Source organism: Gavialis gangeticus, unplaced genomic scaffold, assembly GCF_001723915.1.
Source record: "Gavialis gangeticus isolate Ggan-Ray unplaced genomic scaffold, GavGan_comp1, whole genome shotgun sequence".
Lineage (NCBI taxonomy): Eukaryota > Metazoa > Chordata > Crocodylia > Gavialidae > Gavialis > Gavialis gangeticus.
In genome coordinates, this window is record NW_017728994.1 from 67,161,929 (window position 1) to 67,168,422 (window position 6,494).

The window sequence follows — 6,494 nt, forward strand, 5'->3', positions numbered from 1 at the left end:
CAGTGTAAAATAGTACTGCCCCCAACAGTACTATCTTCCTCAACTGTTAATTCGTTTACTGTGGACTAATAACATTGCATGTATAGATGATAATGCTTTACTCCTCAGCTAATTTAGTCTACTCCATAGTTAAGCACATGGTACACGAGGCCATGGAGAGTGTGGAATCACGATGGGAAGTAATAGAGCTAACACCATGACCTTGTACCGTCTCCTTGTCCAGCCACTCACCCTAACAGATTTTGTGGCTAAAACTGATCAGAACTTAGCAACTGATTCAACTGATGATATATAAAATGAAACAGAATTTTATCTGTGTGGACTCTGCTGGAGTAGCACAGGAGAAAACAGCTATAAAAGTAGGTAGATGTGACTGAATTTTGGTTTTGAGGCAAAGCTATCATTGTTACGATAAAATATATAATGATATTTCATCATCCACTAGCACGTACAGGTTCTTGATGCATGCAGCAAGACATTGCCCTAAAGGAATCTAACAAGAACATTTACAAAACGTAGCAAGGTGATTATCACACACACAATTGCCCCAGTCTGTTCATTATTTCTGTTTGCTGGATTAATTCTTGAGGCTATGAAAGTAAGAGAGAAGAAAGAAAAGAAAGGGAGGAGTGAAGAAAAAGAGAGTCTAGAAAAGGGCAAAATTAACAACAGGAAGAAAAACTAAGCAGAAGTACAGATGGTTTGAGAGAGGAGCGAGCGGGGGAAACAAGTGGAGAAAGAAAAAGACAGTAATTTAGAGGGCCTAGTGTTGGCTGCTTCATAATGAGCAGCACAACCACTGCCTGACACCCAGATTCTTCTCCTTATAATGGACATAAGGAAGAGCCCAGCTGTCTCGTTAGTCTGCCAGGAGGAGGAAAAGAAGAGAATCCTTTTGTAGAAGGCTTGAGTAGAAGAAAGCATCTGCTTCCACCTTCTCCTTCTCAATCCAGACAGAGGAATTTGCGGATTGTGACTGGAGCAGGTTCTGCATGGGACAGGAGCAGACGCAAGGACTCTGCCCTGGGCTCTGGTGCTCTCAGTTCCTTTGGTCCCTGTGTTAATTACATTGCAGGATTGCTGCATTGACCCTTCCACCTAAGTCTCTCACTTAAGAATCTTCTAGTGAAAATATTGAGGAGAGAAATATATAGCTAAATTAAGCAAGCTAGTAAACTATGGCTAAGGGTAGAAATGGAAATCAAAGTCAGATGGGGAAACGCAATTTTACATGGAGAGTTTTTGAGGCAATAAAATGTTTTCTTGTGGAAGATCCCTGCAGCAAAATGTTCTTTTCCTTGACAGCATGATGCCATTCACAAGGAGACCAACTGTTGCTTAAAAAGGTAAGGATTGGATCTTAACACTGGGGCAAAGAAGGGCTTCTAAGGAGGTCAGTGCTGTTATGGCTGGTTCCAATTAATAGGAGGAATGTATTTTCGGTTCTCCCTGAACAACTTCCTACAGTTTCTGTCAGGGTCCTGTGGAGTTGGTGGCAATGGAATGACATGCATTACATGTTGGCCTATCTATAATTAAAGAGTTGCTGTTTCCTACATGTGTAGTCTTAAAACATCCATAAGCATAATTACAGTCCAGTGTTTAAAAATCATAATATGAGGCAGGCATTTCTTTTTGGCTGTGTGATTGCTTTTAATGGCTCCATGTATAGTACAGTTAGCAGATGAGGCCATAAGTGCAACTAATTATATCTCTGCTGGAAACTACTGTACTTAAACTTACATTTTCAAATTGGCATTGGTGTTGTTTTGTTTTGCTGCATGATGATTCCCATTCCCATTCCCATTAATGCTTAATTCTCCATGCACCACTTTAAAAATTAAAGAGATAGCCCCAAGCCTGGGCTATTGCTATCCAATTAATTGCAAAGTATGTGATGCAACTCCATTTTCTTAAGTCTATTTTCTTTTGCTACTTTTTCACATGGAGATGGCACTCTTTTGTTAGCTGAGGAGTACACTTAATATCTGTTTTGCAGAAATGATCCTGTTTTAGCCAAATGCACATAGCGTTGTTACAGCTCACCAGATCTTTGCTGAAGCTAGGTGTGTCCAAAGGAGATTGAATATACTTCCTGGATGAACTGCAGCTCAACTGTCTGGAATATTCGGCTTTCACAGTGGCACGCAATAAAGGCAGAGCTTATGGTAAACTATTTGATGTCTGTGTTTGTCTCGGGCGCTATTCTTACTTCAGGGATTTTTTCAGATTGGAAAAAGGGATTAAAATACCAAATCAAGGATATCTAAAGATTTGAACTGTTTTCCAGGGATATATCTTTATTTAAATCATTTTGTGTTCCTCCTCCTGCCTGTTTTCCATGTGCCACCTCCAGCTCTCTCATACCAATACTGTGGTATAGGCATGAGAAATACCTATAGAAATTCACCCCTGGTACCTGCCCCTGTTGCATACCATCCATAGACAGTAATCAAGTTAGGGGCTTTTCTGTGAAAAAGTGAATTAGAGTCTCTCAGGTTAGGAGCCCATTATTCAGACTGAAATGGCTGCTAAATTATAGTGCCTTGAGAGGTCTGTGAGATAAATTTGAATCTAGTCGTTCAGGGTTCTAGTCAAAATGTAAGGCTTCTGGTCTGTTCACTTTACTGGAAAAAGCAAATTGCTATTTACGCAGGTAGAATTTAGGCTTGTCAATGCTCGTGCCTGAAGTAGGAGTCATTAGAGACATCTCTCCAACATGAACAAGTTCCCACTGGGGAACAGAAGAGACAGGAGGAGGAAGCCAGATGCATAAATAAGAAGCTGACTAGAAGAAAAATTTATCCAAGCTCATCCAAGTGGTACGAATGAGGTCAAAAAGGAGCCACGGGGAGAGATTAAGGAGATAAATAGAGACAGAGACGTTAGAGATAAAGGAAGATTTTACAGATCTGGGACAGAGGGGTGGACATGGAAGAAAAAGAGGGAAAGGGTCAAAGACTACAAGGAGAGCCAGGAAAGATGAAGAATAAAAAAGACACAAAAAAGGAGGAAAGCAACAGAGGAAAAAGGAAATAAAGAGGAAACAGGATGGGACAGAAATGGCCACAGGAGAGGAAAAAAGCACAGGTTCTGTTTATGTAGGGCCCTTCTCCCTCTTGTTGTCAATCTGACATCATAAAGTTCGTTCGAAGCCTTGCTGTACTTCACTTCCCAAGGTCCCTTCCAACCTAATTTTCTTTGATTCTGTGATTTCAGAGCTAGTCACTGAAGGGAATCCACAGGCTCCAGACTATGAGCCATACACCTTAATCCACAGAGCAGTCCTTAGGGGTAGGCACCATCATGGTCAGGGGGCACCATACACATACACACACCTGCCCTGTCCTCTCCACCCATACTGGCCAGGAGCCACTGGGGGACTTCAGTAGCAACTAATCCCAAGGACTGGGCACTGAGGCTGTGTAGCCCAGCTGTGCCTGGAGATGATTGGAGCCAGCTGGCTGGGCCAGAGGTATTAAAAGCCCACCTCCGGGTGGCAATGGGCTGGGAGGAGAGCGCTGAGGCCATGGGCAAGGCACCAGTGCCCAGCATGAAGGCAGTGTGGCTGGGTGGAGACTCTACAGTTTCTCCTGGGGTTTTGCAGTCGTTGAGCTGCTGGGGTTAGAGCCCAAGCTACAGCTGTCCCAGCCACCAATGCCGACGGTGAGGGTGCAGGTGGCTGGGCAGCACTAGGCAGCAGTGTCCAGCTGGGGCTGGGCTTCCTGTGAAAATAGCCCTGCCTGCTGCCTGCCTGCCCATTCTTCCTCCCCACGACAAACCCCCACCACCCCCCAGCCCTGCTGCCCAGGACCAGGGCAGCATCTTGGGTGAGTGCAGCCACTGGGGCAGATGTGCCTCCATGCACACACATTCTCCTAACAAACTCCCCATACACCACTGCACAGCTGCCCCCACGCACACTCGCACCCCCCCTACACACCCCACACACATGCTCCACATGCACAGCGCTGGTGGCTTGGGTGGTGGGGGGAAGGCACCAAAATACAAGTTCACCCAGGGTGCCATTTTCCCTAAGGCTGGTTCTGCTACTCCACTTGAACTTTTTATTTTCTGTGTAAGTAGTTATTATAAGCTGCAGTGCAACTTCTTCTTTTAAACTAAGTTGTACAGACCTTACATTGATGAGTCCTCTGTCACATAAGCATTCCCCTGGAAGTCACGCACTGAATGCTTGTCAGTGCTGCCAGTCTAGCCCTTTGTAAATCAATTCCTTTAAAAATAGTTTCAACTTGACTGTCACATTTAATACTTGTGTTTCCATGATCAAGAACTCCCTTGTCCTCCATAACAGATAGGCTCTAGGGACTTAAGGAGTTGAAATCTCACTTTTTTTCAAGCCAGTGATAGGCTGTAGGACCTGTGAACATTAGCTCCTACCCTAGCGGCTGAGTCCTACCACAATGGGATCTGCAGTCAGTAGACACTACAGATTTTAGGAGTACTGTCTGTGATCCTTCCACTTCCCCCTGAGTTACAATCCTTCTCCCCCTGTTGCAGGCTGGCTAGAAGCTAATAATGTTTTGTATAACAATACAAGCTCTTCATCCCCCCATGAGTTAAAAATGTAAGAGACCATATTATGATAGTGTTGGTCCAGGAATTAGGTGATGCCTTGCATTCAAAAGCTTGTTCAATTTTGTCCCAAACATGCAGCTCATACAATAAAGGGTATCACCCAGAAAATCCTTGCCAGAGGGCATGGTAAGCATCCCTGCGATTGCCTTGATATTCTCCAGCACAAAGGAAATCCACACAACAAAGTATGAGCATTGCAGTCTTTTTCACCCTCACCATCTCAAGCCTCCTGCATAGAAAAACAGTAGTGTTTTTGCCCTTAAACACTTAGGGCTAAATTTGCCTTTACCTGCTAAAGCCACAAAGTGGTTTTAGCATACAGTAGGGCTAATTTTATCTCCTAATGCTTTTGAGTAGCAAAGCTCAAATTGTTATAACCATGTTGCTGACATTTCTGTATAGTCTTTCATTAAATGAATAAAAATGGACTACATTCCATAGGAAGATCCAGGATTCTGAGTATCATAGATTACACTCTTCTGTACATGACTTAGTGACTCCCATTAGAGTCTACTTGGTGATTAAATAAATACACATTAGAACATAAATAGACTAAATTTTCATAATGATCAAACTGGAAGACATTTGTTTTTAATTATATTTTTGCCAGTAAGACCAGAGACAGTTGTAAAGCATGGATATTTCTTCAAATAACTATGGTAGCAGCTTGTGCAAGTTCTGTTCAGATGCAGATGGTAAGGAAGACAAGTCTTAGCAGGTGTTAAAAAGTACTTATTATACCAAACACTATATTAACAAGATATATCTTGTTCCTTGCTGTGCTCCTTGAGGGTCTGAACATTGTTTTGGTGTAAATTGAAAGAAAGCAGGCTTTTGTGAAAGAATCTAGTATTTCTTCTTTTCTCCTACTGTAATTAGACACTAACTATTTTAAAAGCATACAGTATTATGAGTAATATGTTACACATTCAGTTTGTCTAAAAATATTTCCATTATTAATTATCCAGTTAGCCCAAAATAAAACAATTTCTTGGCCTTATTTTTAGGGAGGAAGTCTGGCACCTCAGACACAGGATTGAGAGTCAGGAGATGTGAGTTCTTTTTCCAGCTCTTCTATGGGTACAGACAGAAGTTATATTTGTCACACAATAAGTCCCTTGAAAGTGCTCTACAGCTGTACCCTGACAGAAATGCATGGCTGCAGAGCGCTTAACAGTCCCCAGTTGTGTGCTAAGCCGCCCCACCCCCAGCACAGGCTGGGCAAACCCCAGCCGGAGATCTCTCTACTTCCATCTCCCTCTCCCATTGTGCAGACAGCACTGGAGAAGGGATAGGGGGTGGGGTGGGGCTAAGGGAAAGAAACTGCAGACATGCAGCTCCTCGGCTAGATCAGCTCTAAATGGAATTTGATCCCCCACCCTCCCGACCCAACACCAAACATCTGTTGGGTCAAGAGGGTCAGTTTAACTCATGACATTTTCTGCGAATTGCCATGAGTTAGACCATGAAGCTGCATGTCTATCAGTGCCCATTATAGAACCACTAGCAAATTGCCCATCGAGAATGACAGGGGGTGGGCAGGGACAGAGGCCTGCATCCAGGCCCCCCCATCTTGGGCTGGGGCTGCTCCCCACCTCCCCCTTCTGCTTTGGCCCAGGGCTGGGGTTGGGACCAGGGCCTGGGCCTGGGCCACTTCCCCACCTCCCTTTCTAGCCAAGGCCATACCCCTCTCCCCCCCGCCACTTCGTGCCAGGGCCAGGGCTGAGGCCTGGACCTTTTCCCCCCCTTGCCCCCTGCTGCTTCAGGCTGGTGCCAGGGCTGGTACCGACAGCAGTGGTTGCAGCTTCAGTGGGGCACAGCCACTGGTACCCTCCCTCCCCTTCCAGCTCCCCTCCTCCCCTGTTCCCTGCCACCTTCCCTCCCTGCCAGCTGTT